We start from the raw sequence: 10,126 nt of genomic DNA, 5'->3' as shown, positions 1-10,126 counted from the left end.
GTTATCATGCAAAGACATCTAAAACGGTTACCATGCAAAATGTATAAAAACACAAACGACTAAAACACATTGGTGCAACCTAGAGCAACAAATTTAGCAATTGGTGCCCAAAATAAGCCACAATCATGGTTCCGTCTATCACGATTTTAGGAGTGTTAAAAAAACACTCATCTGTTTGATTTTTAGAGTTATTAGATCTCTATATTATAAATTAAAGAGATGAGGACGCAAAGGAGGAACAGCGGGGGAAACATTGCCGCAAGGTTCTGTGTTGGGGTAATTGACGTTTAACCTGTCCATAAATCATTCATGGTTGGACGTTCCACCTCATGGTTGGACGTTCCACCTCATGTGGAAAACTCTAAAGCCATCCAGCAGGGGGCTATAAACACCCATGCAACGTACAATCTGAGCTCTGGGAGGGGGATCAGACTGTGGCCGTGCATCGCAGACACAACAACGGCATGCAATGGCCATCTGCAGCTAGCAAAACGTTGCCTGGCGTTAAAAAACGGGTCACAAACTCAAAATAAAATCATTTAGCCCCTATACAAAACAACCTCACCTGGAATATCCTATACAGTTTTGGCCGCCACTTGACAAAAAGGATGCCCTGATACTGGAAAGAATGTAGAGAAGGACAACTTAGTTTAATGAAGGGGCATGGACGGACCAAGGAAGACTGTTTGACCAAAATGTTATTTACAATCCATGAGCAATTCTTAACATGTACACGGTCTGGATTTAAAAAGATATACCAGCTTACATGAACGTTACTCAGCAAAAACAGTCGTGGCACTTGAAGAAAAAAAAAGGCTAATTATCAAAGAGCTGCGACTGTGGAATGTCCTTCGATAAGAACCAGTTTTAGTGGCTTTTCAGCAGAGCGAATGTTGTCACGGAATTCTCTATAAATTCTTACTGTATCCCCCTCGGGGTACTTGGCAGCACATTTAGGGGTATTTGAAAATTGTTTTGTAATGGCAGAAAAAAAGCTGCGACAGTGGGAAGTCATGGACATTAGGCGCGGCAGTCTACGTGCTTCATGAGAGGTACAGTTTATACAATCAGACTGCCAAGGGGGGCACAGGTAAAATGAGGTTGGGGAACCACTGCTCTAGTGGGATTATCCATTGCAATATGAGAAGATTTAACTAAGGAGCCGGTGAGAACAGCAGCTTGACCAGAAAGCCAGGCTTGGACTATAAAGCAGGACAATAGAAACAACCTGGTGGGTCAAACTTCACCCTCGCAAACTGGACTGTGGATTTTAGGCCCTCATTCACGCTAGAAAAACCCGGCACGTACAGCTCCGTGCTGCGTACACGGCCGTATCGGGCAGCTCCCAGGAAGGACAGGTGCTGCGTGTGATTAGTAAGCAGCCCCTGGCCTTCTCTATGGAAGTACGCGGCCATACGCCCCCCCTACGCACACCTGCCCTGCGCGTCTGTGCGGGTGAGTGTAATCGTACGCTGACAGGATGGATCCTGTCTGCGTCCGAGCCGGGACACCCGCACCCGTACGGACCTGCACTTGAGGCAAGCGTAAGGCACCTGTCCTTCCCGGGAGCTGATACGGCCGTGCACGCAGCACAGAGCTGTACGTGCCGGCCTTTTCTAGTGGGAATGAGGGCGAATGGTAGAGTATTTTTTTCTGGATCAACAAAGGTTTTAAATATGTGAAGATATACTGTAATCTTCTCTTTTTACACGTCAGCAAAGTGGAAACTGAAGCACGACTAAAGTGCAGGTCACTTCAGAGCTTAACAAAAGTGCCAAAAGGACCCCCAAAAACCACCCTAGGATGCCCTAATCCAGAGTCTCTAACACTTTCTTGTGGAGGGGTGGCCTGGCCCTTAACACCCCTTCCTACTGGCTAATGATGCCACCCATCTTAGTGATGTATCTATAGCTAGTTACGAATAAAAGGAAGGAACAGTCACAAGTACAAAAAGAAGTGAAAGCTTGTAGAGGTACTGGCCCAAGTTTTGGGAGTACCTAGAGGTGCCTGCAAGCTTTGCCTAATTTAGGAAGTTTTAGTAAGTTTTTTTATTTTTTTCCGACATACACTTTAGTAGACACATTTTTCCAACCTAATGATACAACAAAGACATCTTGCACATAAATATTCAAAAATTCATACCCCTTTTGTATACCTACCAACACTACAAGGAGAACAACCCTTTAATAGTTTGGTAACACGCAAAAACAAGCATGTACAAGTCATCTGACAGCTACCAATGAAATTGTACAGAGGTAAAGGAATCGCTGTGCCACGGTAAACATCGTAACAAGAACACTGTGTACATTCTGTCGGAGAAAAGGAGGGCAGGGATTCAACTGCTGTAATGTGCCAGCCCAAATAACACCAGACTTCCCAAACTTGGAACACGGATATCTTGACTTCGGCTTAAGGATACACAGTCTGGTTAACAAGAACGAAGGCACTCGCTGCAAATGGGCTACCTGCGGACTGGTCCTAATTTTATACTGGCATTCATCCCGTGCATGAGGGGGGGCATGCTTGCTAAATCCTGGAATCTGCCGGTATCCAAATTACTGTAAGGCCTAAAATCTGAGCAAAAATTGAGCCGTTCTTTAGTGTATTTTCCTTATATCGGTCAGTGCAAAAGACTAGGGTCCTGATTCATCAAGCCATCATAGCACTTAAAGCATGCCTAAAATCAAATATCAGAATATGCCTTCATTGCACTATAAGATGCCTTAAGGTCCTGGTTCACACCTGGGCGTTTTACAGCACGTTCCTACGCGCTGTAAAACGCTCAACATGTGAAAACCAATAATTGCCTATGGGGATGGTTCCCACCTGGGCGTTTTACAGCGCGTAGGAAAGCGCTGTAAAAACGCCCTACGCCAAAAGAAGTACAGGAGCTTCTTTGGGGCGTATTTGCCGCGCGTATCCATTAGGATAGAGCCGGATAGCCCTCGGAAACGCGCATTTGTCACGCGTTTCTTTTACCGCAAATTGCAGTAGAAACGTGCGGCAAACGCACCTATTCCGTATGCCCAGGTGTGAACCCAGCCTAATACAAGGGTGGACGAATCAATATGTAATCCAGAAGCCAGCAGGTTTTTGGGAGGCAGTTCCATTGACAACAACTAGAGCAGGAATAGCAAAGTACAGCCCCTCCAGCTGTGGTGAAGCTACAAATCCCATCATGAATCTGCCACTGAGTCGTGCCTGTAGCTGTCAGAGTCTTGCAATGCGTAAATTGGATTTGAAGTTGCACAGCGGCTGAAGGGAGTTTGCCTACCCCGGAACTAGTGAATACCTCCGAAGTTATGGATAAAGGAATCAGAAGGATTCACAGGATTTAAAGCATGAATTCTTTGTTCATTTTTATTGAACATGCATCATACAAGCGACATTTTGGGGCTACGAAGAGCCCCTTCCTCTGCGTGCCACTATGTCACCCTGAGGAATGGACCCTGCGTGGCCCTAAAACATTGCTCGGGGCTAGGCTCATACCTAAGCGATTTATTTGTGTGGATTTTGCCGCACGGTATCGCACAAAACAGAGATTTCCATTCAAGTCTATGGAAGCTGTTCACTACTTTGCGATTTGTCCTGCAGTAGAAATTGTCTGTCATGCAAAAAGGGTCAGGAGCTGTTTTCGGGTGGTTGTCGTGCGGTTTGGGTGGCAGACATCTCTATGCATTGAAAACCGCGTGGCTTTTGAAGCAAAATCGGCCAAACAAAAACGTGCAAACAACAACTCCCCAGCGCAAACGCCTAGGTGTGAACCGAGCCTCAATGATGCATGTGACGCACGTTCAATAAAAATGAACAAAGTATTCACGCTTTGGATCCTGCGAGTGCTTGGGATTCCTTTATCCATACATGGCACCATCGGTCTCATCACTTCGAGCACCACAATCTGCATCCTTATGGTCTACAACACTATATGGAGTGCATGTGACACACTACAATACTATACGTTAAAAGTTAAGACGCATTGGCTACCTGGCTCCTGAGGTTTGTCCAGCCTTGCCTTAAACAAAACTGCACAGTGATGCATCAAAATCTAGAGATCTGTTTTCTGGCAAAGTTTTGGCAGCCATTTTGTTGCCATTAAAGTTCAATTTCATATATTTCCTGCTGGCTAAAGATACAAAATGCATGCTCCACTTTGAGTTAAAGAAGATAGGAGTTAAAGAACCAGACATTTGCACACATTCTCTCTTAGTGGGGTCTTACGGTCTGCAACCTTCCAATGGTGGTGGTGCTCTGGTGATCACACGGATGGCGCCGTGCAAAAACTCAATTAGTTGTACCTGAGCAGCCAATATTTTACCAAGCTATTCTGCTTTCCTTGGGTGTCACAGCCCGCCTTTAAAAATCCAATGGCTTCCAATGCGAGCTGTGTTGCAAAAGTAAAGCACCAACTTTAAAAAAGACCGCCAATGAATGCTGGTCGCCTCGCTCGCTCTTTGGAAGTAGGGTAAAACAACCGATTGGTTGAAGATGTGGGCGGGACACCCCTGGCCTTTAGAAGTGTAGCAGCAGCAATTGCAGAGGTAAATCTGTGAAAGTAGAAAGCCTCCTACAGTGTAATAATACTTCCGGAATATTTGAGGCTAGGTTCACACCGAGGCGATTCAGATGCTGAGCTGTTTTTGCACGGTTGTCGCGGTTTTCAAAGCCTAGAAATGTCTATGGGACCCAAACCGTGCGACAACTGCCCGAAAATAGCTCCTGCACCTTTTCGGTGTGAACAGTCTACATTGACTTCAATGCGAATCTGTGTTTTGCACGATAAGTCGCCTAGAAGTGCACCGGCCCTAAATCAGCAGAAACAGATTTGAATCAGTCTCGGCCCATCAAAATGGAACTTGTTTTGCTTAAAATGATTTCAATGCATCTTATTCTTAGTCTTTTCTTATATAAAACTCTCCTTAAGACAGGAGTTTCTATTCTTGCAACATGAATGTATGGATCTGTATAGGCTCATTGAACCATATATTCCAAAAGCAGCACCTAGTTTGCATTGGCTTAAGCAAAAGTAGCTTGACCAGCAGAGTCCAGGGTCTCTAACTTTTAACACATAGCAGTGATATGCTCCTCTTGTCAATCTGGTCTACAAAGACAAGAATATAAAGCTCAATATAAAAAAAGGTAAAGTATCCAACTTGCCGCACACTTAAGTCGAGCAGTTTGTTTTTAGACCCGTTCTTCATTTGTTATAATTGGTCTGTGTGAAGATTGTCAACATCAATACACACCTGGGGAGTTTCCATATTATAAATCCGCTCTTTCCCTTGGAGCGGGTAGCTAGACGATAGAGCACGTTGCAGCTCCTCTTCCAGCGAGCTCCTTCTCTTTCCATTTTCCACTGCTCTGGCATCGATCAAGGTTTGGGAGATGAGGGGGCTCACAAAACTCCCTCTGCTGATGTGGCCGTCACTCAGCTTCCGCTGTAGAGTTGGGCGCTCTCCATTGGGGATACGGTCAGAACTCCTCCTGTGCAAGCTTGTAGTTGGGTAGTATTCTTCAGACATAGAAGAGGCGTTGGACTGAGGTAAAGAACCAGAACCGCTGGAGGAATGTTCTTCAGGCAACCGCTGAAACAGATTAGGCTCTTTGTCGTCTTGATCATTGTGAGTAGGTTCATTTTCAATCAGGATGTCAATTTGTTCAGCCTCCCTTTCTTCAACCCCATTGACGAACGGCACTGGGATGTCTTCCGTCGGCGTGGCTATTTTACCTGATTTGGCATTCAGGGCATTTTTCATGCTGATGAAGTCTGTTACAGGCACTGTTCTTGGTTTTGGCACTGGGGGTGGCTTGTGGGATACAAGGTGATGATTACCTGCCAGTGCTGCAATGCCTTCAGCAGGCTTTTGTAAAGAATTTGCATCCTGACCAGCTGAACTCTCATTATTAGGCTGTTCTACACCATCAATCTCAGGACTTGGGGGAGGCGCCTCTAGACCAATCTGTTTGGATATATTAGACTCCGTGTCGCTAACCATAGGTTTCTGCTCTAGGCTTTCCTGTCTGGCTAAGACACCATTGGTCTGACTAGGTCTACCCTTGCTGTCTTGAGATTCCCTGCCATGACTTGCCTGCCGAGATAGATTCGGTTTGTTACAGCTAAGATCTTTCACCTGTTCTTGGCTTGCCTGTCTAAAAACACTGCTATGACCAGGCACAACATGCTCTTGGTTGGTCTGTCTGGATGGGTTTGCCATACAATGACTGTGCTGGTGTTCTTGGTTGTGGCTAGATTGTCTGTTATCATGCTCGTGCTCTAAATTCTCCTGTTTTTGCCTCTCTAGCTCCTTAGTCTGCTGCATAAAATGGGCTGTAGCTTGGGAAGTGTCACAAATCTTGATTCTGTTCATCTGAGAGAGTTGGGCATTCTTAATGTTTGGATCGATGATATTGATATATCCTAAGATCTCGCTTCCAGGCTCTGGGTCTGGCTCTACCCATGTAGGCAGATAGTCAAACATGTTGACTTTCTCCATGTGTTGCAAAGCTGGGTGAATCTGGGACTCATCCACCGCATGTTCTGCGGCAGCTGCCCGTGCCTTGGTGGCCAGTTTCTTGACGGCATCACTTTCTTGTTTAGCGTCTTTACCAGTCTCACTGGCGCTCTTGATGCTCACCAGAGCATATTTAGGATTAAACATTTTTCTGGCTATTGCTTCTGCCTGTGCTGCTGGCATGGCAGCTGGCTGTATTACTGGTTCTGGCTCTGGCTCATTATCCATTTGAACATTATTAAGGCTGACCCCCTTGGACACCAAGTAGAGATCCTGGAACTGCCGATCAAAGCTTTCCACAACTTGGCCAGACAGAACAGTAATTAAATTTCGGTCAATCCTTGCTGCTGACCAGGTGAAGCTAAGAAAAAAGAAAAGAAAAAGTAAATTAAAAAGTCAGTAAAACTTTATGTTTTTGGAAAGGAACTATCATCACTAAAAAGTAAACCACAGAAAAATTATTAGGACTCCCCATCTTATACATTGCCATACATCAAGGTCAGTGATGCTACAGCCTATTTGTTGCAGATCTCTACGTTCCCAGTACTGTCTCACAGCATTCCTATCTTGAATATTGCCATTGCTCCACAAAAAATTATTGCGGTTAGTTACCTGTAAGATCCACAGACTGCTTTGTCTCCATCCACAAACATGAATTTCTGCGCCAAGGATCCCTTGAACTTGGTGGAGAAACGCGTGTAGAACTCCGAACCACATATAGACCGGATCCTCAGGTTCTGCAAAAGAGAAAACCAAAAATCTATTAATATTTGGTTTCCCAGACAGTGAGCCAGAACACAGGGCTATTGTCCACCACCATCAGCCTTTGGAACAATGGCTGTTCATATTTACACAAACTCTGTGTGCCCAAGTCCTTCATTCAAAATGTCGAACTTATTGTGTTCATAAAACATGTTTTTGACAATACCAAAGAGGCAGTGACGCAGTATAACAATAAGTCCAAACTGCATGCCACTTTCATAATAGAGGAGAACAGAGACCTACATAGAACTTGGGACAATAATCAAACTTTGTTTGTACATGGAGAATATTATATTGTTCACGAGTTCTGTATTTTTTGGCAGTTTTAGTTAAGAAGTGCAGACATCTGTTTGGCTGCCCAATTTATTTATTTATTATCCTGTGCCAGTTCTATTCACATATAAAAGGCTAAATTTGTAGGCTAAAAAAAGGGTTTGACTTGGCCACTACAGTTTTGTCACATGGACGACGCAACACAGACACTAGCGATGGGACTTCATAAAATCTCACAAACTGGAATTCGACGAAAAAGGCGTAATCACTAAGCAATAGTGTTGGTGGATTGTCAAGACCATTATTAAGAACATCTATAGCAAAAAAACAACTGCGAATAAAAGAAAGCCCTGAAAAGAAGCCCTCCCTGTCGAACGCAGAGAAACTGAGGCCTGAAGAGCATTCAGAATAGAATACTTCTGATAACGCCATATTTCTCGTCCCCTGCTTTGCTCAGTGGTTTCTTCCATCTGCCTCTATGTTGCTACCAGGTACAGTTGTGATGTAGGGGTCTGTGAAAGGAACCACTGAATGTAGTGGGGGGGACCAGGAATCTGACCCTTCCAGTAGTGTAGGTTTCTAAATAGTCTTCGGACCTCAGTTTTGCTTTGCTACAGCGGCAGTTGGCAGCGTGGGCAGGAAGAGGCGAGTATTTATCATCTTCTCTGCAGAGACTTCTTTTATTCATAGTTTGATTTTCACAACAGAGTTGCTTTAACACTTTGTATTATTGTATACAGGTTGGCTATATCTATAAAATGTTAGATTTATATTTTATAGATATACCATGACCTGGATGAATGAGAACCTTCACAGACACAGTTGACTAGATTTGTGGGCAAGCAAGTTACAAGTGAATAGAGCATTGAGACCTGAAACCCATGTGTACCGATTTATGTGAATGGACTGGGGAGGAGTGAGAAATGGGCAGACACATCCCAGCTCTCATCCTGGGGAAGTTCCCCTATTCACCATGTTTAGTGTGGTTGGGGAAATCAGTTAGGATTTTTTTTTTTTCATTCAGTCAGTCCGCAAGGTTAACGAAAACAAAATCTACTAGCATACAGCCAGTTCTACTTTTCCAGCAGTTTGGATCTTAAAACTCCGCTGTCAGATCCCCTGTCACTGCAGTTATTCGCCACTTTGGGTGTGTTGAATACCTGCTCCCCTGCCCAGTGGTTCCTCCCGCTGGCTTATACTTTTGCAGTGATGTACAAGTTGGCGGTAGGAACCACAGAGTGCTACGGGAGGCATTCGGAGATCAGCAACACAGCAGAGTCTTAAGACACGGACTGCCAGAAAGGAAAGTACATAGAATCTTCTTTCTCTACAAGCCGGAGCAATTTTACTTTTAACCCTCTCTGCTTTAAGAAAGCCTTCATCGCAACCTAGATGGCCATGGAGAGTGGAGCTCTGTAGAGTTTGGCCGACCTTCTGTGGTTACTTCCATTAACTGTTGTGCAAGACATAAATTACCTGTATAAACATAGGTAGGACACCCTGACTTGACCTAGCCACCTATTATCTACTCCACACATAAGAGATGAGTCATACTGAGAGACAATGGGGTTACAGAGAATACATCAATGATCCTGGCTTAAACTGCAACAAGGAGAGATCTATTTACAGAACTCTGCAACGCGATACGGTAGAACACTGTAGCCCTGTGCTGGGTGACAACAGCTGCTACAGACACATGTAAGTTTGTTACTGTAGCTCAGGGAGCGTCAAAATGCGATCGAAATGTGATGTCCTAACAATGTAACCAGACCTGAAACCGGAGCGGCCCTACGCAATACGGTGTCCCCTGTGGCTACATAGAGTTATTATTAATCTTCGTGTTCCTGGAGATGTCACGGATACCTCTGCCTCAAAACAGTGGCGGGTTGGCTGCCTGTGGACTGTGAGTCTATGAGAATACAGTGGCCCATATAACAGCAGAACCAGTCCCCTATTTGCAATAACAAAAGGAGTATGGGAAAACATGCATGATGGTTCTGCAGCTTTATCGGTCATCTGACAACACAGCACCATAAGCTTGAAGACCATTAGAGAAACTTAAAGCAAATATGAAAAAAAGTTTTAGACTGAGTAGGCAAAAGTTAAAACCTGTTTAAGTGAGAGGAACTATCTTCAAAGTGGAGGGAAACCCCTCTTAGTTGTCACCTGAACAAGTTTTCCCGTTGCAAGGTTTCTCCTCTGTTCCTGTTTAGGTAACAACTAAAAATTTTGGAACCTTCCAAGCTTTCCGTCTCCGTGACCGTGGCCATCAAGACAATGACAAAGGTGGAACTTGATGGACCTGTGTCTTTATTCAACCTCAACAGGTGAAACTCAAATAATTAGAATATCGTGCAAAAGTTAATTTATTTCACTAATGCAACTTAAAAGGTGAAACTAATATATGAGATAGACTCATTACATGCAAAGCAAGATAGTTCAAGCCGTGATTTGTCATAATTGTGATGATTATGGCTTACAGCTCATGAAAACCCCAAATCCACAATCTCAGAAAATTAGAATATTGTGAAAAGGTGCAATATTCTAGGCTCAAAGTGTCCCACTCTAATCAGCTAATTAAG

At 44.2% G+C, this 10,126-nt stretch overlaps 1 protein-coding gene across 1 annotated transcript in view; it reads left to right on the top strand.

The window, feature by feature from the left end:
- The window catches only part of SLC5A10 (solute carrier family 5 member 10), a 131,851-nt gene that overhangs the window by 30,007 nt on the left and 91,718 nt on the right, over positions 1-10,126 (top strand). The gene's annotated exons all lie outside the window — the stretch shown is intronic.

The sequence above is a fragment of the Nanorana parkeri genome, unplaced genomic scaffold (assembly GCF_000935625.1).
Source record: "Nanorana parkeri isolate BGI_ZX_2015 unplaced genomic scaffold, ASM93562v1 scaffold772, whole genome shotgun sequence".
NCBI classification, from domain to species: Eukaryota; Metazoa; Chordata; class Amphibia; order Anura; family Dicroglossidae; genus Nanorana; species Nanorana parkeri.
Note: the sequence above shows the minus strand (reverse complement) of the source record. Positions and strands in the feature narration are given on the sequence as shown.